Raw genomic sequence first — 26768 nt, 5'->3', positions numbered from 1 at the left:
GCATCGGGGGAGCGGGCCCATTTGCTCCCATCTTCCCCGCGGCTTGTCCTAGGGGCGGTCTCTGTTGCCCTGGGTTACAGGACACGTGTATCCTAGTCGGCCTGACCCCGGGAGGCGGGCGTGGTACGTTGGGGGTGGTGGCAGCAGCGGCAGGTTTTCCCATGGAGCCAGTCCATTTGCTCCCATTTCCCCCCATGGTTTGCCCTGAGGGCTGTCTCTGTTGTCCCAAGTTCGCCGGACGTCCATCTCCAGGTCAGCCTGCTCCCTAGAGGAGGCCACCGTGAGGTCAGGGGGCAAGAGAGGTGGCTGCTGCGGGGGTAGGTGGCTGCCTTGGGGAGCTGGTGGATTGGCTCCCGTCTCCCCGATTGCCTGGTGTGGGAGTGGCCTCTCCTCCCCCAGATCACCAGACACACCTGTCCCATTCAACCTGCTGGGGGAGGGGTGCCCTGGGCGGTGCCTTTAAGGTGCGGGGGTGGCGACGGCGGGGGTAGAAGACCTGCAGCGCTGAGCCTGTCAATTTGCTCTCCTCTTCCCCTCTGCCAATCCTGGGGGCGTCCTCTGCTGCCCAAGAAGCCGGATGCCCGTCTCCAGGTCAGCTTGCTCCTGGGAGAAGGGCGCGATGCGGTCGAAGGGCAGAGGCAGCTGCGATATCCGGCTGCCCGTCCTAATGGGGCCACTTCTTCTCCTCTCCACTGACCTGGCCTGGGGATGGCCTCTCCCGCGCAAGATTCGCCTGACACCCCACACCCGGTCAGGTTGCTCCTGGGAGGTGGGCGCGGTGAGATCAGGTGTTGGAGAGGAGAGAGGGGCTGCCCCTGGCGAGGTGGAGGATAAGCTCCCATCTCTCTGGAGGCCTGACGTGGCCGACCCTCGTTCCCAGGTCACGTTTCTCCGGGTCATATTGCCCCGGGGTTGCAGTAGGGTGAGGGGGCGGCGGGGTGTTGGCTGGGGTATGGAGCCTGCCGCTTGGGAGCTGGTGGTTTAGCTCCCATCTCTTCCGCAGCTTGGCCTGGGGGCAGCCTCTTTTGCCCCAGGTCCCAAAGCACAGTTTCCCTGACAGCTTAGCCACTGGAGGTGGGCAGGTTGTGCTGAGGGGGCGGAGGCAGCTGCCAAGGCAGCGACGAAGGGGGCTGTCCCTGGCCAGCTGGTCAATTTGTTCCCATATCAAACTTTGCTGCCCCAGTTTCGCAGAACGCCCTTCTCCAGTTAATTCTTCTCCTGGGAGGTGGGCGCAGTGCATGCAGCCCAAGGTCTGGGCTCTCCCCTGGGGAGCTGCAGAAACCTCTTGTTCTCCTTTGTCTTTATTCTTCAGCGAAGGGGTTACTTGACCCAATTCTTAATTCTGAGGAAGTGTAGCCTGTGTTACGGAAGAGCTGCTGGACAGTGAGGTTTCTGGGTGGGTTTTCACATCAGCTGATGCCCCAGGCAGGCAGGAAAGCTATTACTCAGAGCTCCTTAGTGTGGAGTTGGGGGATGGCCCCGCCATCCTCACCATGCTTTTTAAAAATGTGTTACTCCCCTCTTTTTCCTAGGTGACATTTTAGGTTATTGGGTCACAGATTGCTGGCACACTCATCCCTGTTCTCAAATATCTTTTAAACTTGGGTGAAGTGATAAGTAGGGGAAGATGATTTACTGAAAGGTAAGAATACTTAAATTTGCATTAAAGCTAAATTCTGTCAATCTTTCTCAAATGATTTTTCTCTGATTCTAAATCCACGACCTAGTGAATGTTGTACTCCTGTGTAAATCAGTGATCTTCACATCACATTGGTTGAGTGGTCAGCGAGATTTGTTAATTAGATTATTCCTGAAAGGAAAAGCTCAGGCTTTTGAGAATTCCTTGTCGGATGTCACCCAGGCAGTCACAGTAGAAGACAGAGCTGATATAAAAATCCCTCAGCTGCCTGAACTGCAAAGCTTCTGGAATTACTGATCCCTGAAATGCAGGTGACACTTGATGATAATCTGGGGGATGGTTTATATGATCAGATTCTTCCAGTCCTGTAAATGGTTTCCGTGGCCCCAGCCCTGAAAGAACTGGTCTTAGGGGCCATGTCATGAGGGGTGGGATGGGAAGGCAAGGTCTAAGAGCTGAAATCACTGAGATTCCACACTCGCTAAACACAGACTCCAGAGCCTAATTGTTGTCAGGTTCTGTTCTGGATTTGAGAGTGTGTTCAGACATGATTCTTGCCCTTCAGGAGACACTGCCTGCGTGGTAGTAACCTTTACATAGATCTGGGGAGGATGGCAATTACGTAGATGGGCTGTTACGGTTCTCAGTGTGCCCAGGCTCGCTCTTCCAGGCACTCGTGGGACTAACGAGTCATCTTATTCACTCATTCACTAATTTATTACCATTGAATTGATCATTTGTCCCACAGTAAGTGAAAGAAGGTATCAGGAAGCTGAGTTTTGTCCCCTCTCCTATCACTGATTGTATCTGTCAGTCGGGCGCCTTGAGTATGCATTGTGAAATGGTGGTATTTCTTGCCCAATGGGGCTGCACTGTGAGTTTTGAGAATCAGGGGAGTCACGTGTGTAGGACAGCACCCTGACACACATGGCCACCCCACCACATGAGACAGCATTGTCGATGCTCAGGTGACCCGATGTAGACCGCTCTGCTAAACCTGAGCATGTTTAGTGATCTTGGTGGCTATGAAAATACAGACTACCCGTCCTTACCTCTGAGACTCTGAGGGTGTGCACACCAGAATTCTGCATTTTAAGAAGCACTTTAACTAAATCTGATGAAGATGATCTGATTCTCCCACTGAGAAACACTGGTGTGCGAGACACCAATATTGAGGATTCTCAGGGAGCGATGTCTTTTCAGGATTGTCCAAGGGTCCTCACTTGAGACTTTTGCCTTGGGTGTAATTGTATGTGTTCAGAAGTGATGTCTTTCACTTCCAGTGCTTGTCAGCATGCTCTCTGCAGGGGTTTGCTCTCAGTAGATGGCAAAAACTATGATTCTTCAGGTCACCGAGCTAGAGTGTGAGCGATATTTTATTTTGGTTTTCTTTATAGCAATGCAGTGTCTCCCGAGAACAGATTCAGACTGAACAGATTTGTGTCAGACTTTGGGAGACCGCTGGTGCCCCAGATGTTCTCTGGCAGGTCAATGACGAATCTAGGTCCATCTTTCACTGCTACGTCAATGAAGTGGGCCACTTCGACAAGGCCAAAGCTAGTATCACAACCATAGCCCTTGACAGTGATGTTCGGCTCCAGGAAGCCATCAGATGCAGCAGGTGGCCAGAGGAGGAGCCGAACTTGCTCATCAAATGTGACATCCCCAACTTCATCAACACGGACCAGAACTCTTCCTTTGGGGAAGATGATCTGATTTTCGAACCACCGAATGTTCTAGAAAATAAGCCAGTTGCCCAGACCCCACACAAAACTTGAATTGAGAAACGTGCTTTGTCAGGTGTCTTTTTGAAGATATGAATTTTGTCTTTGTATGGCAGGAAGTCCCCTTTCACAAAATTGTATGTGTTTTTGTCTGAGAGAGAGAAATGGAGACAGACAGAAAGACGAAGAAGCAGAAGAGAGCGCCCTCAGAAGAGAGCTAGTTAAGGTGAGTTTTGTGCCATTAAAAAATATTTGGGGTTTTGGGGGGAACAAAGTATTTACACTGTCTCATTCTCCTCGTTGGAAACCTTGGCCCCACACTCAGTGTCAGCATCCTTGAACAGGGGTTGGCACGGTGCATTTTATCTCGCGCTGCCTCTTCCACGTTCTGCCTTTAGCACGTTGTTTTGCCTCCCAGGGCTGCCACCCTTTAAACTGTAATGTGAGGAGTCTGGAGTAGATGATCCATCCCAGCTCTGCTGTTTTGCAAATTTCTGATTTCGTATTCGGATGAGGCTGGGATACACCCAGAGCAGTATAAACCAGGCCCTACCTCCTGTCTCTTGCTGGGGCATCCCTCAGGTCTGTGCCTTCTACTCAAGCCTTTACTGAGCCCAGCTTTTGTCAGGAGCCCAAGTGCCTACCGGGATGGCAGGAGACCTGTCTCTCGTGGTCACGGTGGCCGAAAATTCTATTGGTTGTGCTGAAACAGCTCTTCTGAGATCCTCCGGCCACCCTTGCTCCAACCTGAGGACAGACCTACCGTTCCTTTCCTAGGAGGAGGATCAATCCATGGTGCATTTTATGACAATCCTGTCCCCAGGAATGCACGGAAGGTTATCAGCTGAGTGAGGGGAAGTGCCTCTGTGTCTCTGTGTCCCTGTATCTCTGTCTGCTCACAGTGCCCTGCCACCGGCTACTGAACAAGAAAAGTGCTATACACCATGCTGTGTGTTTTGCAGATTTGTAGGTGATGGTCTTGTGGCTCATGTGTGGGCTTTGTGCTGGGATGGTGAAGGGCTTATAAATACCTCATCAACATGTATTCGAGATGGCCTGGTGCCACACAGACTTGATTCATGAAGGCATCAAGCCTGCACACTGGTTTGGAAACAACTTGGTTTTGATCAGTCACACTGCATGCATGACTCACTGCTGATCTCTGGGTGGTTTTTTCATTTTAGATTTATTCACCCAGTGTCTTGCTTAAGCTGAAAAATACATTTATTTCACTAGAATATTCTCAGATTCTTTGTTTTCACACATCCAGTTGTTTAATTCCTTTAAAAATCATTTTGTGTTTATAATGCCTCCTAATATCTATCATCTCTAGGTTCCCAGTGGCCTGAGCCATGCACCAGATTTGATGTAGGAACTGTTCCACCAAAAGAAATCCCTTTGCCATAATATCTTTTGAGGAAAATATTATTCTTTAAGGCTCTAACAGTAAATCGTAGAACAAAGCATGGGACATTTATTGTAGTTAATACATGTTCATGCAAAAAGAAATGATATTTTCATTAAACAATGTTGATTTTAATAACTTTTACTAATGTGAATATTATTATTCATAATTTAAATAACCAAATAAAACCACAGTAATTTATTATGAAGATTGAAAACTATTTACACTGTCTCTCAATTAGAGGTAGCTTTATTAGAAGACTGAAGGGTATTTAAAAGATGGAAAAATACCCATGATGACACCATCATTTTTATTAACTAAATATCAAGAACTGTGCAGGGTTAAGATTTAACCATCTGCAAGCTGTCAAGTTAGCATGAGGTAGTTTGTGGATGCTGCCAGAAGACAGGAGTCTCCCTCAGGATCAGAGACAAAGAACTTCCTGCCAGCACAGCAGGCAGCTTGGGGTTCATGTTCATGTTGGTTCCTGAGTTTCTTTCCTTTTGCTGTTGTAACAAAGGACCACAGACTCAGTGGCTTAAATCAATACACATTCATCGTCTCACTGTTCTATTGTGCAGAAGTGCAAAGTCATTGTCAGTGGGCTAAAACCAACGTGTGGCCAAGGCTACGTTCCACACCGAGGCTCTAGGGAGGGATTCGTCCTCCTACCTTTCCCAGCTTGCAGAGGTGTTCACACTCCTTGGCCCAGGGCCCTGTGTCACTGTGACCTCTGCTGCCACTTTACATCTCTGTCTCTGACTATATAGATATAAAGGAAGAGTATTCTACATCTGGTATGGACCGTTTTTCCTAAATGGACATTGTATCTCTATGTGCAGAATAAAACCCCTTCCCTCCATGGTGTGGTGGCATCAGCTCACAAGATTACCACTCTGGGCTTTAAGTGTCCTCTTTGTATTGTCACCTGGGAACTTCTCTTTCCATAGTTAGCTCTGTGTTACATTTGTTGTTGTATTTTACCCGGTATTACTGAAAGTTTTACTTAAAAGGGATCCTAATTAGCTCTGTTTACCTGTTTCCAGAGCTGAAAGCTTCAGTTCTAGTGTATCTGTTTGATTTCTCTTAAAAATACATTCCAGTATATTTCTCTGGTGAAAGTCTTTACCCTGTTATCTATTCTCCCATAATTTCCTTATTTTCTTGAATATATTAAAAGTATTTCATAGCCTTTATTGGTAACTCTGATGCCTACATCACCTGGGGGTTTGCATCCTTTGTCTAATATTTCTTATTCTCATATTATCCGTTATATAGTCTTGACATGTTGCATGTCTTGAAATTCTTTATTACATGGCAGACATTGCAAATGAAAAATCCATATGTTATTTTCCGTGAGAGGTTTTCTACCTTCCTGTTAGGCAAACAGGGTGAGGGACTGATCATGTCGCTCCAATCAGGCGCTGAGGTGGATCAGGACTGAAGTGCCTTTTTTCTTAAAACAGCTTTGAGGTATACTTGGCAAAGTAATTTTCACAGGTATAAAGTGTACAGCTAATAAGTTTTGACATAAGTATATCCCCAAAAAACCATGACCACATTCAAGAGAGTGAACATACCCATCACCCACAAAGCTTCTCTCCTGCCATTTGTTGTCCCTCCCTCCCTCCCCATCTCTTCCCCTGGAAACCATTGATCTGCTTTCCATCACAACATATTGGTCTGCATTTTCAACATCGTTGTATGAATGGATTCATGCAGTATCTACTCTATGTTGTCTGACTTCTTTCATTCAGTGTAATTATTTTGAGAGTCATCTGTGTTGCTGTATTAATAGCTTATTTGTCTTATAGCAGAGTATTGATTTGTGCTGAGTTTTTACTGAATAGTTTGTTGTGAGCAGTGTTTGGATAGACCATCATTTGTTTCTCCATTTACTTCTTGATGGATGCATGGGTTATTTACAACTTGAGCTATTATAAATAAAATTGCAGTGAATATTTGGTTACAAGTCTTTATAAGGACATATGCTTTTCTTTTCTAAAGCACCAGATGAGGAATATCTGGGTTATATGGTAGATAGGTATTTACCTTTTTTAAAGAAACTGTAAAAGACTGTTTCAAAATGGTTGTACTATTGTAAATTCCTTGTGGTGTGTATCAGCTCTGCTTGCTCTACTTCCTTACCAGCACTTTGTAAGGTCGGTCTTTCTAATCGTATTCATTCTTGTATGTATGTGTACTAGTATCTCACTGTGGTTTTTAAAAGCATTTCTCTAATGACTAATGGCATCTTTAATCAGCATCTTTTCATATGCTTATTATCCATCTGGATATCTTTACTGAAGTGTGTTTTCTGGTATCATTCATTCATTCAGGTGTTTGCATTATTATTGAGTTTTGAGACCTCTTTATTCTGGATCAGATACAAAGAGAGACCTTTATCAGATATATGATCTGCAAATAGCTTCTGTCTATGGCTTCTCTTTTCATTTGCTTAGCAGTGTTTAGAACAACTTTGAAGAGTCTTCATTTTGATAAAGTTCACTCTATCAGTTTCTTTTTAAAATAGATTATACTTTTGGTGTCATAGCAAAGAAATATTTGCCAAACCCAAGGTTATAAAGCTTAAGCCTATGCTTTTTCTCCTAGCTGTTTTGTAGTTTTAGATTTCCTATTAAGATCTATGATCCATTGTGAGTTAATTTTTGTATATTTTGTGAGGTGTAGATCAAAGTTCATTTTTTTTTTTTTTTGCATAACACTCTCTAATTCTTCCAGCACCACTTGTTGAAAAGATCCTTTCTCCACTGCATCCTTTTTGAGAATCAATTGTCTATATAAGTGTTGGTTTAGTTCTGAACATTCTATTCTGCTCCATTATTCTATTTTCCTGTTTTACACCAACACCATACTTTCTGATTACTGTAGTTTAAAAAAAAAAAAAGCTGAAAATCAGATAGTGCAAGTCTTCCAACTTTGTTTTTCTTGTTCAAAATTGTTTTGGATATTTGGGATCCTTTGAATTTTTATATGAATTTTAGAATCAGTTTTAAAATTCCTTACATCCTGTTCTGCCAAAATTCCACCCATGTCTTTGGCCATCTCCAAAGCCACATTTTCTGAAGAAGTCTCTCTAGATCCCAGGTGAAAGGAATTTCTGTTTCATCTGTGCTCCAATCACATTTGATAATATTTGATTACATTTATTCATATTTGGCTGGATGTACTTGTGATCTTTCCTGCCATATAGTAAATCTCTGAAGGTTTGGAATCTTGACTTGGTTCCCTCTGTCTGCTGAGAAATCTAGTTCTATGCTTTGCAGGACAGCGCCCTGCAGTAAGAGCTATCTGCAAGACACATCTAGCTCATTGCTTGCATATCGTCAAGGAATCCTGCAGATTTAGAATTGTTTATTGATTGTTGTCTCCAAGACGGCTCAGCCTTTTTTATTTCTATTGCTACTGCTGCAGTTTCAAAGGACAATGGGCTAATTATTTTCCAAATATCAAAACATACTGTAATTGAGTTGTGACGCAAATTATGTGCTGCTGTTTCTTAACAACCTGCTTAGTGTTCACAGTTCACTCATGGAACTTTTGGGAGAATGTCATATCCTCAGAGATAGCAATGCTGTCTTTGGCGACCTGAGCGGTAGTATCTGAACTCACTCCTGCTGTTTTTCCAGTGCCCCCTGTAGCCCTCCTCCAGCCCTCCATGGGGGGCCTGCAGTTCTGCCCTCGAAAATCCTGTTGCTTCTCAGGAAGAATTCCCTATGAAGCATATTCATGTCCTTCTTGTGGGGACATTCAGTCCAGAGACCTGACAGCAGGGGAAAATGTTTAGACTGCTTTTGGTAGAACGTAAATTCTTCCATACTTGTTAGAAGCAAATCCAATGAGGAAACTGTGTTGGCATCTAACAAATCAGCATAAGTGTCTGATGAGGAAGATCAGCTTCCCCATCCCACTCAGGCGTCATGTTGATGTGACACTCACCTTGGCTAACATTTTCTCCTGTGAGCAACGTGAAGTTCAAGACGTTATGAATGGCTTTTTTTTTTCTTCCTTAGTCTTTCCACATTCACTGTGTCTGGTGAGATTATATGAATCCTGCTTATTTTCAGCCCAGCACTAAGTTTTTAAAAGGATCACGTGTTTAAAAGGCTAGTGGACAATTTGTTAGAAGATCAAAATCCTTAGACTTTGGTCCTAGAGTTGAATCTTGGTTACTGGTGAATGAGAATTCCCGTTAAAATTTTAAATTCAGTGATATAAAGTTTTAAAAATAGTTATATATTAGTCAATTTCATTAAACACTATAGCAGTTATTTACATTTAAGCCTGTCTCTGGGGCAATTTTGCAATGATTCCCTCCCTTTATTGATTCCCTCTTTATCAGAATCCTTGAGAGGTCCCTGTCATCATTGTCAGTATCATCATCATCATCACCATCATCATGGAACTGATTCCTCTGGGAGATTCTAGGAAAATAAAGAGCCGGACGGGGTTATGTGAAGGTCAGTGTGTGCATATACAGTAAAAAGAGTTTTCAGACATTAGATTCAAGATACCCTTTCCATTTAGAGAAGAATGTGGTCATGAAATCCTGATGTGCTGAATGAAGGAAGTGATGGGAACAGGGTAGTCAATGGAAAGGAGGAGGAAGTGAGTGAAGCGGGGAGCATAGAGCCTTGGATAGGTGATCAGCACATTGGTGAAAATGAGGGGAGTGTGATGGCAGAATCATGTCCCTCCCCGGCCACAGGGTAGCCACCTGTGACATGTTACTGTACATGGCAAAATGCATGACAGATATTTTAGGACAAAAATCTTAGAGGATTTCTGTCTTCTAAATTGTCTATCAGTTAGCGTTTTAAACCCATGATACATTATTAAAGATTAGTGCAGGGGAACAAATAAAGGATTCATATAATCCACCAGACATACTGAATGCAGAAAGGCTAAGGAAGAAAAACAAAAAGTCATTCATAAGTGCCTTGAACCATAAAATGCTCATGAGAGGAAATGTTACACAGGTGAGTGTCGCAGCCACATCCATAATGCCTGAATTGGATGGGACAAGGGGATCCTGAGATGAGACAATAGGGTGAGTAGCCTGGATTGTCCAGGTGGGCCGAATGTATTCACAGCGGTCCTTAAAATGGAGGACATTTTCCAGCTGAGTTTAAATTCAGAGGGAGGTGTAGCCATAGAGCAATGTTCAGAAAGGCTGCTGACCATGAAAATGGAGGAAGTCATGGGGCACAAGCTAAGGAAGGTGGGTTACCTCTGGAAACTGGAAAAAAAAAAAACAACAACAAGGAAACATTCTCTTCTAGACCCTCTAGAAGGAAGGAAACCTGCTGCTACCTTGAATTTAGCACAGTGAGAACTGTGTTGGATCTCTGACCTCCACAGCCATAAGCTGATAAATCTGTGCTGGTTTAAGCTCTTAAGCTTATGGAAATTTCTTACATTGGTAAAAGGAAAATAACATAGTGAGCCGTAGTGTAACGGATTAAAGGTATAGGATGGGGTGTGGAGAGGATTCTGACATTTAAACCTAAAAAACAACCAGGTGAAATGGGAAGGTGTTTTAAGGAAGACTTACCTGGCAGGGCTGTTAAGCAGACTGGAGCGAGGGGAGCATTGGAGTTAGAGGAATCAATTAAATCTCTACAAGAAAAATAAGGAATAAAATGTAACAGGGCTTCAGTGATAGTGGATGTAGGAATGGAAATGGGCAGAGAGATATAAATATTACTTTGAAATTAGCTACAGGTTTGATGACTGCATGTTGGGGAGACTTAGCCGATGTGTGGACTGAATATTTGCATCCCCTCAAAATCCGTATGTCGAAACCCCATCTCCCAGGGTGATGGTATTGCGAGGCGGGGCCTTTGGGAGGTGATTTGTAGGATAAAATGAGGTCATGAGAGTAGAGCCCTCATGAATGGGATTAGTGTTCTTATGCAAGCCCCCAGAGTGCTTGCTTCTCTCTGCTCTCTGGGATATGAAGATATTGGGAAGACAGCCATCTTCGAGCTGGCAATCCTCTCAAGGATACATTGACCTTGAAAGTCTCAGCCTCCAAACCATAAGGAATATGCTGGTTGTTTAAGCCACCCGACACGCGGTAATTTGTTACAGCATCCCAGACTGACGAAGACAGTGGAGAATGCCTCTGAGTTTGGCACTGATTGCCTGGAGAATGCTGAAACCCAGGGAAGTGGGCAGCACAGACGTTTACTCATTTAATCCTGCCAACACAGTAGGAGATAGAGTCCACATATTCCTCGCTACTTAAAAGGTAAGGAAAAAGAGGCACAAATAATAACAACGACAACAAAAACAACAATAATTTGTCCAAGATTCACACAGAACCCCCTGGAGGCAGAGTGAGAATTTATACTCAGGCAGGCTGGCCCAAGAGCCCCTGCTCATAACTAATAAGTCAGATCACCTTGCTTATGTGGATCAGTTTTTTCACCTGTGATATGAGGATACTGTGTCTAGTAACTTATAATTTCAAAATACATCACTGTAACGGAATCATTAGTCACAGGCCTTACAAACCACAGAAACCTACACATACAAAAATAACTCGTTAGGTCAAGATAACCAATAACGTTTTTAAATATTATACCTGCTGGGCCTTTGCAATAAAATGTCTTTTTATAATTCTGTCTGGCTACAGAATAACTTCATAATCCTGCATGTTGCTGGTGGCTCCCATGTTGGACAGCACGGGCCTAGAGATTTTAAATTACTTGCCCAGACTCACCCAGGAAGCTCGTGGTGGGATCCTAGCTATAGTCTGGGACTTTTACTTCCTATCCAACAAGTCCCTCATGGAAGTTTAGAAGCTTCTCCTTTGGTGCCCAGCTGTCTATCCGTACTTATAACATCTTGTCAGGTGTTCCAGCCTGCTCCTGAACATCAGCCAGAACCCACTTCTGCTCTATTTTGTCCATGTAATACCTTCTAGCAACTTCCATTGCCTTCTTGGCATCAGTTCTTACCTGGAAGGGTAGTGGCTAGAGGTGGAAATGTGTCCACATGACAGGTTTTTCATAAAAATAGCAGGAGTGTTCAAGAGAATAAAACGTCAGGAAGATGAGTAGAAGCAGGTCATTTAATATACCAAATGGGTACTTTCAATGTCTGTGTTTCCGAGTCCAGGCTTGTTCTGCTCGTGCATTACAGGCCAATAAATCAGGAGACCAGGTTTTGGGGCAAGAAATAGCGACTTTAATTTGGAAAGCCAGCTGAGAAATGGTAGAATAATGTCCTGAGGAACCATCACCCCAAGTCAGATTTCAGGCTCTTCTTTTATTAAAAATGGGAAGTGGGAATGCTTGGTTGTTGCAAACTTGGTGTATGAATTCTTTGTTGTTAGAATCCTTTGTTCTTGCAGCTCTTCACCTGGGTCACATCCGTGTAAACCTCCAACAAACAAATGTAATTTTCTATTCTGTAACTTGTTATCTTTATGTGAATAGAAAAGTGTTAATATCCTTCAAAGTCAGAGCCTTGAGAATAGGTTCTCCTGTATATTTCAGGCTCTAGGCAACATTGTTTTACAAAAGGTGCAGAACCAACAAGACTAAGCCTAGGAAACAGGGCACAGGGTTAAAGTCAAAGGAACAGATCTAGTATGGAGTCAGATTTTTTCTTTCCTATTTCAGTAGTGCCATGGAGAAGGCAGTTTGGGCAGCTTTTCGTAGGGTCCTGGAGGCTTTCTCTCTCAGCCTCTGTGTGCCTCTGTTGAAAACCCTTCATAGCTATCTAGCCTGCTGGAAAACCACTCCGCCTGTTTTGCCCTGAAGATGTGTTCTGTTTATAACTGATCTCTACTTCTTGGAAAACAACTCAATAAAAACTCAGTTGGTTTTCCACCAGCCATGGGCAGGGGTGAGGAATAGCACTTTATTATTTTATAAAAAAAAAATAAAAGAAGTCTTAAAACAGCACTGGGCACATAGGAGAGAGTCAATAAATACTTCCTCGCTAAAATCAAAATTGATGGCTCAGTGATTCCATGGCTGCTGTATTTGCTGAGCTTGCTACTCCTTTGCTCCATTACACTTTTTTTAACTGAAAAAGAAATACATGCATGTGGTTAAAAAAATTCAAACAGAGCACAAAAATACACAAGTGAAAGAAGTTTTCCCTCATCTTCTCTTCTTTCAGCCCTCCCTGGAGATGCCACTGTTTACAATCCTTTGTGTGTTTTGCAGATATGCTATGCACATTCCGACCTATGTATGTAAATTCCTTTAAAGTATTACTTATTTTTAACTTAAAGGGATTTAAAACCTCAAGTGTCTTCTGCCCTGGTAATAGAAAAGAACAAATCTGACTCCATATTAGATCTGTTCCTTTGACTGTAACCCTGTGCTCTGTCTCCTAGGCTTCATCTTGCTTGTAAAACAATGTTGCCTAGAGCCAAAATATACAGGAGAGCCTATTTTGAAGGCTCTGACCTTTAAGGATATTTAACACTTTTCCATTCATATAAAGATAACAAGTTACATAATAGAAAATAACGTTTGTTTTGTTGGAGGTTTACAGGGATCTGACCCAGGCAGATAGCTGCAAGAACAAAGGATTCTAACAACAAAGAATTCCTACACCAAGAAGATTGCAACAACCAAGCACGTAGGAAAGGAGCCTGATTTCTGACTTGGGGAGATGGTTTTCCAGGACATTAGTTTGCCATCTAGGTCTACAGAAAGTTGCTACTCCATGCCCCAAAACCTGGTCTCCCAACTTACTGGCCTGTCCTGCACTAAGGAGAATGAATTTGGACTCAGTAACACTCCTATCTTCCTAGCAAGCTGGGCACTGGAATTGAGGGCAGCTATCCCACACCCAGGGACATACTGTGTGCCCTTGATGGTTCCCCGAGGGTGGGGTGTGGTTTACCCTGGAAGGATGGGGACTATGCACCAACACTCAGGCAGTATGCTCCTTCTCGGATCTGACCTCGTACCTCCCGCTCCCCGCCAGCACAACACCTGGGACAGTGGAGGTAAGGCAGACATCTTGCCTGCCTGTGTCCCAGCATGTAAAAGGGGAATATGTACTCTTTCCAAGGTAGTTCTGAGCGACAACACCTGCGGGTGCTTGGTTCCCAGAGCAAGAGAAACCCAGCTCCACTTGGGAGCAACGGGTGTGATCCCCATAGGGGTTCTGCAGAGGCCTCGGCTGGAGGGCTGGACCAGGGAGGTAAAATATGAGCTGCGGGCCTTAAAGGGTTAGAGAAGTGTGCAGAGGCAGGACTGTTGCCTCCTTCAGGATGCCCCCAGAGTTAAAACTATTTCTCTCCATCTCTGCTACTCTCCTCCACCCTCCAGATCCCTGCCTTCTCTCTGCTCCTCCTGTCCATGTCTCTTCCTCCACTTTTCCCCTTCTCCCGTCCTCCTCCCATCTTCTCCGTCCCTTGCTTCCCCACCTTCTCTCACAGAACTCGGAGAGGATCTCTGGCCATCCTGCGCATGCGCAGTCTTTGCCAGCTGGAATGAGGGTTGGAAGCTCCAGCTCCGAGCCGGGGATCGGCCCCAAAGGCTGCTCAGCTCTTTCGCCCGGTAGGACATTTGCTCCTGCCCCGGCGCCCCGGCCACAGCTGTCCAGGGCCAGGTGTGCACCTGCCGCCTCTCGCCCCAGCCGGGCTCCCCTGTGTCCGTGGCTGGCGTCCCTTTCCCCTCTCCCACCCGCGAGTCCTCTCCTCCCGGGCTGCCTCTCCTCGGCCGCCAGGCCGTCCCCGCCCCTGGGCGGACTGTGTCCCTGGCGGGCGGGGTCTGCGGACCCGGATGGGTCGGGCGGCTGGGGCTGGGGCTGGCCTCCGAGCGGGGCTACAGCCCGCGTCCCCCCCCGTCTTTCCCTGCCCCGCGACCCAGGGGCTGCCCTCCTCTCCCTTTCCCTCTCCCTGGGGACCAGCTCAGTGGTGTCTGCGCTGCTCCCCCGGCTGAGTGCCTCCGGCTGTAAACCCCAGCTTCTCCTGGTGGAGTCGGTAAAATGGAGCGTCAGTGCTGAGCGAGCTTCCGTCTCCTCCCTCAGTGTTTCTGCCCCAGGTAAGTACCTTGAACACTTTCACGTGTTATGATGGCGGTGCTTGATGATGTCACTGTTTTTATAGTGAGAGGGATTACAGTGTTGAAAGCAAGGCTTGGTTCAGTTAAAAATCAGCTGAAGGCATGAGGCTGTGACATCCTCCATCCTTCCCTCTCCCAGGGTGAAACGTGTGACCGTCGATGTTAAAAAAATAGTTACAGTCCCTAACTAGCCCAATCCAGCTAGGGTGTGTTAACAGGAACAGCACCACCAGAGGCTTTGTAGACTCAGGGACATTGCAGTCCTAAAGAGCTCCTGGCAAAATTTGGTTTGTTTTGGTTTTCTTGTTCTTCTTAAATTGTGGGGCAGACTAGTTGTATAGAGGGAAAAATAATTGTCAAGAAATATTTTTTCATTTAACATCTTTATTGTGATATTGTTCACACACCATGAAGTCCACCCACATAAATGCTACAATTCAGCAGCTTTAGCATATTCACAGTGGTGCAACCATTAATATTCCAGAACGTTTTCATCACTTCAGAAATACCAGTGGAAATGAATGACCTATCCACACCTTCCTAGTGCTGGTTCTAAAGAAGTTTCTTGGCTGTTCCTGACCATAAATTATCTTGTTACCCATAAAAAATCTGGTAGGAAATCTAAACAGAATTGTATTGAATCTGTCTATCAAAGCAAGAAGAATTAATGTCTTTATGGCATATATTTCTTCTACCCATGAATATATCTCGGACCCTATATTTTCATATTTCCAGAGCCTGGCCCATGGGAAGTCCTCATTAATTGTTGGGTTTGTGAATGTTGAGATACATCGTTAGTTGCAACTGAAGCCTTTCACAGAAGAGAAAATAAACTCACTGAAGCCAAGTGACTCTCTGATGGTCAGAAAGACTGACAGCCAGTGCTGGAGTGATCCAGTGGACTTGGTGTTTGTAACCAGAATTCTCCAGGACCTACAGCTATGGGGATCAGAGTATTCTTTTATTTTTTCTAAATGGCGTTGCTTTTATTTTTACTTATTTTTTAAAATTATTTTTTATTGAAGTGTAGTCAATTTAGAATGTCAGTTTCAGATGTACAGCAGAGATTCAGTTATAAACATATGCATATGTATCTACATATGTTTTAGATTGTTTTTAGTACAACTCATTACAAGAAATTGAATATAGTTCCCTGTGCTATATAGTAGGTCCTTGTCATTTATTTTATATTTATTAATGTGTATCTGTTAACCCCCCTTTTCCTGCCTGCTAACCACAGTTTGCTTTCTATGTCCATGAGTTTATTTCTATCAGCATCGATTTTCCTAGTAATATATGCTGGTTGGCTGCTTTCAGTTTCAGTAATTCCACCTTATCTGTGGGCATTTTCCTTCTGGTGCGCCTGTTTGTGTTTTGCACACGTGATATAAGAGTTGTGTATTTGGGAGAACTCCAGGCCTCGTGTAGTGCCTGGTACAGAGCACCCACTGAGCTGATGCTTGAACTGGGAAAAAAAACATAGTAAATGTTGGAATTTCCACTATGGTTGAGACTTCCAGGTTTCTATAACCGGTTTAGCCCACCTTAATGTTGGCTGCACCCATACTGGGTAATTTGGTGGAACTTCATGGTATGGTGGTGTAGAGACGGGGCCTTGTATGCTTCTTCTCTTTCCGTTTTCTAAGACTCATTCTCCTGGGCCTTCCAGATCCTCCCCCAGCAGTGCCCAAGGCTGGCTTGGTGCTGCGCTGAGGCAATATTTGTTAATAAGGCCCTTTCCTCATCTCTTCTGAGCCTCCGTTTCCTTCTCTGCACAATGAAGACTTAGACTAGAAAAGTGCTTTTCAGTTTCTTTTAAGCCATGTTTCCTTTGAGAAACAGAAAATACATATCTCTCCTCCCATTCAACATATACATTTTGACACATCCTCCAAGGAGTGACATAGCTCTTTGTGGAAAATTGAAGTGATTGTGATTCCAGGTGGCACAGAAAAGACTCTTCAGACATTTACTGCAGGGAGAGGGCAGGAAAGGGGCAGTATATCCCACTTTCAAGTGTGAGCACTGGAACAGGGGCTTGGGCTTATATACAGTGTCCGAAGTGGCCTCTCTCTAATCTTTTTTTTTTTTTTTTTGCCTCTCTCTAATCTTGCACAATGTGATAAACTTCTCTCCCTCAGTTTCTTAATGCGTCAAGTTGGGGTGATAACAATTTAAGTCTTTTGTGAAACATTATACACATAAGATATTTGTTTCTCGGTAGAAACAAAACCTGCGAGAGAATCAGGGATTTCTTAAAAAAAAATAAAATCTTGTCCACAGCTCTCTGTCTGTGTCTATTTTGAAGTTCCTTGAGGGTGAGTGTTGGGTCTAAAGTCCATCGTGGGACAGGTGGCCCATGGGTCTGTGTGCCGCAGATGGCCCCCTCCTCCCCAGGCCTCTTCCTCTCAGTCCAGGATGAGGTTCCCTAGTAGATTTACACAGAGATCTTGTGGAAATGGCTTTTCATTTTATTGTTTCATGAAGAAGGGCTGCCATCATGATCTCTGTGGTCAGGTTTTGGTGACCTGAAGGCTATGCTATTACGTTTTTCTATTTAATAAAAAGAAAAAAATTACAAGTACAAAATTAGGCCTACGGTGGTGGCAGGGGCTCTTGAAAGTGGGGACCATTAGCTTTGTTAGCTTCAGGTGCAGGGGCCTCTGTCCATGAGGACACATCATCGTGCTCTGAAGTTGGAGGGACCAGTGGGCTCAGTGGGAATGTTTACTGAGTGTATCTCATGGGCTGGGCATTGACCGATTTGTACTGTGTGTTCCTTATTTGAGACAATGAGCTCATTTAACCTCAATAGCCTCTTTAATAAATTAGACTTTTTAATTTTGAGATATAATGTAGATTCCCATGTAGTTGTAAGAGATAATATGGAGAGGGCCTACGGACTTTTTGCCCAAATTTCTTTAAAGGTTCCATCTTGCAAAGTTGGTATACAATTCAGTAATGACTCACTAACCCTTTGAGGTTTGTGTTATTGCCCTCATTTCTATTCATGATTAAACTGGGGTTAAGAGGAGCTCACAGGCCTGCCCAGGTCACCCATGGTTAGTGTAGAGTCTGGTGAAACTTGGGCTTGTGATTTCCTGGCAGTATCATCATGATTCTCTGTGGCAGGGAGCAGCATTCACATTGCTTGATTATTCATTCATTCAAAAAGCATTTATTGAGTAAACTCTGTGGGTCAGATGCTATCATAGATTTATCTGATTCTTCAGCAGTATGGAGAATCCGGTAATGTTTCCTTCTTTTTTTTAATCTGAGAAAATTAGCTCTGAGATGTTATAAACCGCCAAAAGGAAATATAGCTCATAAATGAGGGATAGTAAATTTGTACAGTTCCTTCTTCTTATGCATGTGGTACCCTAGGCATTTTACATTTGTAAAGTTCCATAATCCAGATATATTCTTGTAAGGCAAGGATTTGTTTTTAATTGAAGTATACTCATGTTTACAATGTTGTGTCAACTGCAAGGTGTTTTTTTTTTTTTCCTTGAATTTGGAATTCAAAAAATATTTTTTGAGGGGGGTAAATAGGTTTATTTATTTGTTTCATTTTTTTAAAATGAGGTACTGAGGATTCAACCGAGGACCTCATACATGCTAAGCATGTGCTCTACCACTGAACTGAACCCTCCTCCCCAAAGCAAGTTTTCTTATCAAGTATTCTGCAGCTTAGGAGTTCAAATAAATTGGAGTTGAAATCCAGGTCTTTTGATCCTACTGTGTTTCTTTGCATTATATCGTGCTGAGGGGTGTGGAAGCAGTTCCTTTATTCATTCCTTTATTCAGCAGTTTTGAGCACTGACTTTGCATCAGGGCCTGGCTAGGTGCTTGGAAACAGAAAACAAGAAATGACCCTTTCTGCAGAGGTCGGAAGCCTAGACCAAAAGCTGCGTAATGTGATCCGACCTGCGGTAGCCATGTGCAGATGCTGAGGACAAACTGTACCCCCGGCTTTGCTTGGGCTCCCCCTGCCTTCTGACTGGTACACACCAGGTCACCGCAACCCAGTGAGGCCCGCAGCCCGCAGCACAGTATGTACCTCGGTCTCCTCTTCCCTCTCATCAGGGCCTGCAACTTGAACATCCCTGACTACGTGCAGTGTGCTTAGGACCACCAGACTCTCCCCGTGGTGGTCCAACCCGTGGGGATCATCTCAGAGGAGAATTTCTTTTGCATCTATAAGCGAATCTCCTTGGTGAGGCAGATCATCCCTTGCGGCTCGCAGTGGGCACTCTGTATCCACTACAGTCACCACTATGCGCCCGAGAATGGGTGGAGCGACTTCGAGACCCACCGCAAGGTCGTGGGCCTTGTCACCATTACCGACTGCCTCTTGGCCAAGACCTTCGAGAAGCTCCACGTGCAGAGGAGCTGTATGGCACCACGCTCTATGACTCTCGGCTCTTTGTCTTTGTGCTGCATGGGGAGGTGGCCGAGCAGCCGCGCACCAACGTGGCCTTCAATTTACGAGGACTGCAGGGTGGTGGAGAAGAGGATCGAGGACTTCACTGAGTCTCTCTTCATCATGCTCAAGTCCAAGTGGCTGGACTGTGCATCCGACAAGACTGGGGACAAGATCCTCCTGCTCTACATCCTGTTTGAGAAGGAGGACTTTGTGGGATTGGACACAGAGAGCAGGAAAGTCTACCTGGATGCCCGGACACCCTGGCTGTGTGAAGGGTTGCTTCCCTACATCCAGAAAGGGATCAGCAAGGAGGAGGGCTGTCTTGTAGCCAAGGCGTGAGGGAGGTGAAACCCGCCGGTTTTCAGAAGTTTAAAAGTGAATCCGCCTTTGTTTCAGAGAGATACTTTTAGGGTTATTATGGACACTTACTCCCGCTTTTCAGCCAATTCCCCTGGTGTGACCCCTGGAGTTGCTGTCCAATAGAGTAGCCAAAGCCACTGATGCTAGGAGAGCTGGGGAGGAGGCTGCTCTGAGCTGAGATGTGCTCTAGGTCAAATGCACATCAGACGCTGAGACTTGTCTAGTAAAAAGAATGTAAACTATCTTGTTTCTTTCTTTATTGATAACATGTCAAAATGATAGTATTTTACATACTGTACAATAAGTAAGATATGTTCTTAAAATCAGTTTCTAGGGTTTTTTTGGGGGGGTTACGTTTTTAAATGTGGCAACTGGGAAACTTTTTTTACATGGCTGTCATTTCATTCCTGTTGGACAGCATGTCCTGGGACAGTCTCATCCCTTTGCTTATAGATGTCATGCTGAATCCTGAGACGCAGAATGAGGTGCTGGTTGAGCTGTGGGTGGAGCCAGTGTCTCCTGCCTCCCAGGTCCAGCACCTGCACGGCTCAGGACCTCTCTCCCTGCCTGACAATCACCATGCCAATTTAGGACAGCAGAAACACTGCCAGGGGCTTCCAAATGAGCTCCTTACGCAGGGAAAGGCGTGTCACGGAGCATGGGGCACAGCAGGGAAAGATTCGTCCTCACTTTGTCCCTGTGATTAGGTCAACGAACCCACTTTGCCTTGGAAGTGCAGACGAGCTCTTCTGGGCTGCCTACCCCCCCACATTCTGCTCTGTTTCCCTGTGTATCTATCGAGATATCCCTCGGGAAGAAGAAGGTGAGATGCCTTTGCCGAGAGGTGGTCCCCCTTTGCTGGGGAGAGTGTGGGAATCTGTGCCACCCCGACCTACGGCCTCGGGCCTTGAGTCTGGAGAGGGCTCATGGCGGTCCCACAGGTGACGGTCGGAGGGCCTGGCACGAGCTGCCGGGCCTGATGTGGAGGAGGGTTTCTGCGATTCTCTGTGAGTCTAAAATCAGATTCTACTTTCTGGTTGTTGGTAAGTTGGAGGAGAAGATGCCAGAGAATTGATAAAAAGAAAGTCCAGACCAGTCCTGTGAGTGACAGGCACAGGGGACCCGAGTCCCACCTGCTTGTGGTGCCTGGCGGTCTCTGGATGAATTTTCACTTCCTCCCAGGACATACCTCTATATCTTAAGGAAGGGGCGAGGCTTGTCGTCTCCATGACCTGTACTTGTCCTCACAGGGCCCCGTGATCTACACGGCTTTCTCCCCTTCTGCTTCTTGTAGATGAGCTGGCAGATGTAGTGGCCTAGGCAAAGCTGAGGACACAGATGCCAGCACCGTGCCACTCCCAGGCTGGCTCCATTCCCGTCACCTGTCACCTCCTGCTGAGTCCCCAGGCGTCAGTCAATGTCGGTACATCGGTGCAACGTAAGTAGGGACCAACATCTCCCCCTGGACATAATGGTGGGTGAGCCGTGGAAGCCTGGAGCCCTGCCCCAGCCCCCGGACCAGTGCCTCCTCTTTTGTCACAGGAGGCACTGGTGACATGTTTGCTCAGCAACTGCTTGGCTCTGAGTCTGCAGACCCACCAGAGAATACCAGCTTGTTTTTGCCTTTTGAAGTCTGTCCTTGGGATTTGGCGGAGTAGCTGGTTGTGTGCTTAGCCCATAGTGGTTGACACTGTCACCATTGTTTACCCAGATTCTTGTGTACCAGGCATGGCTCCCGGCATCAAAATACAGCAGCGCATTAAACCTCCCTCCTGGTGGGTCTGTCTGTTTTGGTACCGTAAGGGCTCAGCCAGCATCTGAACGTCAGTGAGATAACGCGGCCAGTGAGCTCGGGTCAAGTACGCTCTCCTCCAGTCACTTTTACTCCATTGTTGCTTTTACTATTACACAGTCATTAATTTTTTAAACAATGCTTTGGTGCAGGAACAGAGCCTAATTCTCTCCTGTTACTCTTGGTGGGAGTGAGTAAAATTGTCCAGCTTGAAATGCGACCACATTTTGTAGCTCAAAAGCTGTCTACACGCATCTAGGTGAAGTTTAGGTTTGGGGCGCTGACCACGTTGGGGTCCCCCGGCAGCGCCGCTCGCCTCAGGCCCCTGCCTTCCCTGGAACAATAGGTGAGGGTGGGTCTCACCGTCCCCTCGTCCCTGTCCTCACCAAACTCAAGTAAATTCTTGTAATTGCTCTGTTATTTTTGTTCTCATGTGTTTCTAATTTTCGCTGTTCCTCTTTTCCTTTTTCTATTTCCCTTTCTATCTTGTACCGCCCTGTGAGCATGTTGTTGCGTCTGAAAAGTGGACTGTGCACACCCTGCATTGGAAATAGCGAGATTGTCCTCCGTGCTGTCCCCATCGCTTTAAAAAGCAAAAACCTTAACAGTTGCCTTGATCCATATATTATCCTAGTCATCTTTTTATTTTCTAGATTTTTGGAATTTTTGCTTTGTTAGCACATCACCCACTGGTGTTTGATACCTGTTAAAATCCTTGCTTTGAGGAACCAGTTTGGTCCTCCTTATGTTTGGGGACAAATGCGCCCTTATTAAATTTGTTTGATTGTTTTGAAGAAGTGAGATGTGAATTGATTTAGGCGGCTGCTGAGGGATTTTTTTCAAGGAGTATTTAAACTTGGAATGTCAAAATATGCAGCATCTTCCTTGATTCTGGCTTTTCGACAAACGTGCTTGGCACGCGGTTCAGGGCTGTCGCTGTGTGACGTGCGTGACGGAGCTTCCTGGCTGGAGGTCACTGGTGAGAAAGTGGCAGTCTCGGGGGTGAGCAGCTGCAGGGGATGCTGTTGGAAGAAGCAGTCACCGGTTTTTTGTTTTTTGTTTTTTCATTCACCTTCCCGGTGCCATTTAACTTACTTTGCCTTCATAGAGAGGCAGGAGCGGGTCTAAACTCCATGCCACTCTTATTTTCCCTTTACGAGGCTGGTTTTTCTGAGTATCAGAACAACATGGCCTTCTCCTAAGTAGCTGGCTCAATTGGATCTGGTGGACACAGGGACCGCTAAAGGGGACTGTAGCTTCCTCTCTGCTCCAGCCGGTGGGTATTCAGAGCCGGGTCTGTGGTTTGCCTCAGCAGCCATGCAGTCCTCCCTGCACCAGCCTTTACTATTAACCCATGATGGCAGTAAATAGCTGACTCCGTGTCTGTTGCAGCTGACGTCCACCACTGACGGCCGTGTCGTTAGTTTGCGGTAGTGAGTCTCCAACACCCTAGTCAGCCGTGAAGTGACCTTGCATTCTCACCCACACCCTGGTTCATCTCACCCGGGGGAAGGGTTTGGCCACCACCGTCATGCTGGCCATGAGACCTTGTTTCAACTTTCATGCCCTGGTCCAATTGTGGACACTTCATCCTTCACTGACTTGGTCTCGCTTGAGACAGGCCAGACATTCTGAAAGAGCCCATCACATTCTGGGGGGGAACAGAACACAAGAATCGCAAGTAGGAGTCTAGGCTCTCTGGGTTGGCAAATGCAGGCTGGGATCTGTGAAGGCTGGGCTGTGCCCTTCACAGGCCTTTCCCGTGGCTCCCGAGAGCCCAGGGGTCGGAGTGAGAACAGCCTTGCCTGGGTTCCCCCTTCCTCATCTGCTCACTGGCAGGTGTGTCTGCTAACTAGGAACTCCCCCAAACCTCGGGCCCTTCAAAGCTCAGACCACAGGAGAAACTTGAGTCCCTTCTCCTGGGCCTCCTTTGTGAGAATCCAGTGCCTTCTGAGGTGACCAGAGGCAGGAGATGCCTCCCCCTCCAGGGAGCTCTCTTCGGAGGACTGTGACGCACTGCACCTTGCTGTCAGCTTGTGGGGTTCCAATCGTGGTCCTTGCAGAACCAGACTTGAGATTGGCTTAGCAATAGAAATGACAAGACTGATTCCAGGGCAGGGCCGGGGGGAGGAACAGGGGAAATTGAATGTGACCTCAAACACCTAGGTTGGTTCTGGGTCTGTTACTAAAATCGGGAGCCTGGGAAGTACCTGCCAGGAATCGAACTCTAGAGTAAATGGTGGACATGAGGCATTTTTAAGATTCCATTTGTCATCCAAGTTAGGACTTCAAAGAGGCACTCGGGTCTATGGCCCCGGGGCTCAGGTGAAGGAGCAGGACCACAGATACACGTTGGGAGTCGTCATTCTTAGCTGGTGTTCACAGCCGTGCAGGTGGATGAGCTCATCTCGAGAGGTGCAGACTGAGGCTGAGGCGGGTCAGGGCTGTGCCTGGGTTGGAGGAAAGCCCAGACCATGCAGCTATTGCGTGTCACTCAGTGGCGTTTGGGATTTTCAGAGCAATGGCATTTATCCTTAAGGGTCTTGGGGGTGGGCAGGGCCACCCAGGAAGAAATCTGAATGGAGGGTTGTGGCCACGCGTGCGCGTCTGGGGATGAAGCAGAGGCTGCATGTTCCAGGAGGGGAACCTCCTCGGAAGATGGAGTCGGAGTGGGGAGTGTTGAGAATGTAGTCACACTCACCTGTGAGGGAGGGACAGAGGCCTAGGGAGTCTCCACCCTAGCGGACTCTCTTTCCCACGAACAAAAGGCCAGCAGACAGAAGATTTGAGGTGAGAAGGAGCCAAAGTGGAGAATGGTGGTTGGACAGTTCTGGAATTGTCTCCCTGCAAAATAGAGTTAAAAAAACCCAGACTCTTAAGAACATTGATAGTGACGTTGGAGGAGATAGTTCTTTTCTGGCCTCCTAAGGGTAAGACATGTATCCGGGGATACACAGAAGAATCGGGCAGTCTGGTCCAGGGCTTGACCCTTACCAGGGGGAACAGGGCAAGTTTAAAGGGGGAGAAGGGCAGCGGAGGGAAACTAGCCAGGTCTCGTGTCAGGTAGCAGTCGGCCTCACTACTTGCGTGTTGCATTCACATCCGTGCCTCCCAGGTGGGCGGTGGCAGCCCCCTTTTGCAGATTGGGAAGCCTTCTCAGAGGGGTTAAGGAATTGGTCCATTTCGCGGCTAGTAAATGCTGTAGCAGGATTCAAGCAGGGCCTTGTCAGACTTCAAGGGCATGTTCTCTCTACTAATTCCGGTACCTCCATGTTGTACCTGGATTGGTGAATTGGGTCAGTATTGGAGCCTTTCACAAAAAGTACGATTTAAGTGCCTCAGGACTCTTTCCCAAATCTCAGTGTTCTTTAATTGTTCAGAAGCACCGCAGTGCTTTTCGCCCCACAGAGGTAAGGTCTTACTCTTTTGACGATGACGTGGTTGCAAATGACGTACAGGTGCAAAACCAGACTTAGCAGCTTCTGAAGGGAAACTCTCCAGTTCTCCCTTGATAGGCTTTCTTCCACGGGATGTAACCTGCTGCACCGTAGGTCTGAGCTTTCTGTATGGAGTGAGGGTTTGATATCCAAAGTTAGCAAACAAGGGTCAGATGGAGGAAATCGACGTTAACAATTTATTTTGGGGTTTCATTAGACAAGATGCACTATCGCTCAATGGCCCATATAACGTAAGTAATTGAGTACAGAACATTGCATTCCTTACTTTCTAATGAGAGCTGTCTTGCATCGTAATGTTGTCTGCTTTGGAACTTCAGCTCAGCCAGTAGGGCACCTGTCAGTGTGTTGGTGTGATTGCATTTACACAGTGCATGTAATCTGGGCTTCCTCTGCCCCAAACACTCCAGTGCAGAATCATAGGCTGTAGCCATCACTTAGTTATACAAATACTTCTACAACTATATGATACAAAAAAAAAAAAAAAAACAAAGAGAGAGAGAGCGAGAGAGATTGCCTTTATCAAATTTCCTTTGATTTTAACTGCAAACTGTTGTTGAGCAGCTCTGGTTTCCTTTGGATATGAATATGTACATTTCTTTGCATGTAACTTGGATTTTAGACTAGAACACCAACCTCTTGCTTTCCATGAGCCACAAAAATCATAGCCAAATGACATACGTATTAAACATTTTATTCTTTTCTTCTGAGACAGAATCCTTGAATCTGGGACTTGGGCTGTGATTTTGCTTTTTGCTCTTCCCACCCCTCTTATCGTCCCACTCCTTTTTCCCACGTGGCCTCCAAGAGTTCATGGTCTCAGAGGAGCAGGTGGACAAACAACAGTTGGTCGCCAAGCAGTCCTGCTGTAGAGGGAGCCCAGCCAAGAGCTAAAGGACTTCATCAGAGAGGGCTTCCTTGAAGAAATGGGCTCTACATTCAGTTATGAGGACAGAGTAAGAGTCAGCCAGGAGAAGGAATCAAGAGGGTGACTCAGGTTGCAGGAGCAGCCCGAGTAGAGGCCTGGAGGCTTGTGGGGTGGGGACTCGGGGAGAGTGCACTGTGTGGTCCAGGGTGGAGGGTGCCCCTGCTTGGGAGGACACTGGAGTGGGCCTAGGGATGGAGGGCTTAGGAGGAGCTTGGTTTTTTACTAGAATTGACACAGAAGAGGCAGTGAAGGGTGTCAGCAGAAAGTGACCCTCAGGAGAGGTACTCCTGGTTTTGCTTCTGATGTTCTACAGAAAGAAGGGGTCGGGGTGGGCGAGAGCAGCTCTGCCCGTCCCTTTGAGACCCACCCCTTCATTCATTTATTCATAACACATGCAATTCTGAGTGTCCAGGGGAGAGAGGGTGGACTCACAGTAGTAAGCAAAATGAATTGCTTCTTGAGAGTTTAGCATTGTCAGAAGTTGTCTTAGCGTAGAATGTTCTAGGAACACAGCAGGGGCACCTAACCCAAAGTGTAGAGGTTCGAGGGAAGGAAGGCTCCCTTGACAAACAGTCAAAATGTGCTTGGAGGCAAGTGGGAAGTAGCAGCAGTTCAGGGGGCGCCTGAGGTCATTGGGGACCTGGGTACTGAGGTGAGGCTGGGCGAGCAGCGTCGGGGGTGGGGCTAGAACTCTACCAGGGAGCCTCTGAAGGGTTTGAAGTGGGGGTGATGTAATCAAATTTGTGCTTTGGGAAGGCTGTCCTGGCTCCGTGTGTGTGTGTGTGTGTGTGTGTGTGTGTGTGTGTGTGTGTGTGTGTGTTTGTGTGTGTGTGTGTGAAGCAGGGAAGAGGGGGAGAGTGCCACCAACTGGGATGGTCATTAGAAGACCATTGACAGGCTGGGCGGCCACCAGTGGGAGAGGGGCGTCGGGGCTGCTTGGGGACGGCAGGGGCAGTGTGGATGCCGGATTTCCTCATG

At 46.2% G+C, this 26768-nt stretch overlaps 2 long non-coding RNA genes across 4 annotated transcripts in view; both read left to right on the top strand.

The window, feature by feature from the left end:
• The first annotated feature begins 84 nt into the window (after window positions 1-84).
• LOC135322418 (uncharacterized) lies at window positions 85-14442 on the top strand. Of its 3 annotated transcripts, XR_010382981.1 has the most exons (6): window positions 85-880; window positions 1533-1642; window positions 3480-3589; window positions 9132-9249; window positions 10883-11042; window positions 14092-14442. It is a non-coding gene; the product is annotated as an uncharacterized LOC135322418 (long non-coding RNA). The 3 variants fall into 3 exon arrangements; XR_010382982.1 differs by lacking the exon at window positions 9132-9249 and having other exon boundaries at window positions 3520-3589; XR_010382980.1 differs by lacking the exon at window positions 9132-9249.
• Window positions 14443-20925: 6483 nt separating this feature from the next.
• LOC135322417 (uncharacterized) overlaps window positions 20926-26768 on the top strand; it is a 33269-nt gene continuing 27426 nt past the window's right edge. Inside the window, exons 1-2 of the long non-coding RNA XR_010382979.1 lie at window positions 20926-21053; window positions 21327-21474. This is a non-coding gene — a long non-coding RNA (uncharacterized LOC135322417). The remainder of the gene's footprint in view (window positions 21054-21326; window positions 21475-26768) is intronic.

Source organism: Camelus dromedarius, chromosome 11 (assembly GCF_036321535.1).
Source record: "Camelus dromedarius isolate mCamDro1 chromosome 11, mCamDro1.pat, whole genome shotgun sequence".
Classification (NCBI taxonomy): Eukaryota; Metazoa; Chordata; class Mammalia; order Artiodactyla; family Camelidae; genus Camelus; species Camelus dromedarius.
Note: the sequence above shows the minus strand (reverse complement) of the source record. Positions and strands in the feature narration are given on the sequence as shown.